We start from the raw sequence: 1,321 nt of genomic DNA, 5'->3' as shown, positions 1-1,321 counted from the left end.
CTGTGCCTTCATTTATTCCCAGAAAAGTAGAAGCAGTAAGGTCTGTGTGTGTGTTTGTGTATATATTATGTGTGTGTTGTCTATGTTATATGTATATGGTGTGTGTGTTTATGTGTGTTTTGTATGTGGTGTATGTGTTATATGTGTTTGGTGTGTGTTATATGTGTATGTTATATGTATGTGGTGTGTGTATGTGTGTGTAAAACCTGTCACGTGAGTATTTGAGAGTGATCTTTTTATTGTGTTTATTTTTATTTATTTAGTTTTTGGTTGGGGGCAGTTTATTGGGGTGGGGGGCGGGGGACTGGGAACATCACTGCCTATCATACATCTCCCGCAGGATCTTCATGCTTTCTGAGTAACGAAGCTTATTATTCCAGTGAGATGCCTCCTTCCACCTCTGGCTTATACGTTTCCAGCATTGCATGTTTCGATAGATGAGTGTGGAAAGAGAAGGTTCAGGCTCAGAGGGTTTATCATCTGGGGTACCCTGGGTCTCAGGCTGCAGTGGGAATGAGATCTGCACGTGTCTCCAAGTGATCCAGGGGCTGTGGGTGGAGGCAGCTTGTACACATCACAACTTTTGCTGTTGATGACCTCTGAACCCTCCTCATCCTCAGACAGAAGGGGCAGTGGTGAACTGGGTGACCGTGCCTGCTCTCACACTGAGGGACAGTTGCACATCATACAATGGTGTGTTCTCACTGAACTGGGCCAAATCCACACTCCAGTCAAACAGCTTGATCACATGTATTGGATCTCTGAGGACCCCCCTCAGCCAGCCCATCGTCCATCTCCCTCCTCTTCCTTCTCCTGGTGGGGGAAGCAGGCAGATGGCCTTTTGCTAGTAGCAACAATGGAGCAATCCTATCCAAGGGTGTCTTCCCAGCATCTTCATCCAGACATTCCTGTCCATGTGACTCTTCTCCAGTAGACACTGAAGAACGGCATCCAGCTGGTTCAGGGCTTTGGCCCTCTCCAACTCTGATTTCTCCACGTTTACCCTTCAGCGGGAACATGGTTTGGGTCCAAGTCTAATTCGCTGGATCAGAAACACTTAGAGGAGACAGGATTCACAAACCAAGGCAGGAGGCGGGCAGGAAAAGGTCAAAGGTAAGCCTGGGTACCACTGGTCCTCGAGCCTGAGCACCATCCAGTCGCAACTGCCTTGGCCGCCACTTTGTTTATTTTTGACATTGTGTTTTGATTTCAACATTTTCCCCTCCCTTACCTTCTCCCCAAACCCTGACATAAACCCCTTGATACTCTCCTTCAGATTCATGGCCTCTTTTTTCATCATTTGTTATTGCATGCATATATG

General features: G+C 47.0%; 1 pseudogene; it reads right to left on the bottom strand.

The window, feature by feature from the left end:
- Window positions 1-313: 313 nt before the first annotated feature.
- Window positions 314-1,019, bottom strand: LOC126512150 (protein lin-37 homolog; annotated as a pseudogene).
- Window positions 1,020-1,321: the final 302 nt, after the last annotated feature.

The sequence above is a fragment of the Alexandromys fortis genome, unplaced genomic scaffold (assembly GCF_014885135.2).
Source record: "Alexandromys fortis isolate MF-2015 unplaced genomic scaffold, M_Fortis_MF-2015_v1.1 scaffold_119, whole genome shotgun sequence".
Classification (NCBI taxonomy): domain Eukaryota; kingdom Metazoa; phylum Chordata; class Mammalia; order Rodentia; family Cricetidae; genus Alexandromys; species Alexandromys fortis.
Note: the sequence above shows the minus strand (reverse complement) of the source record. Positions and strands in the feature narration are given on the sequence as shown.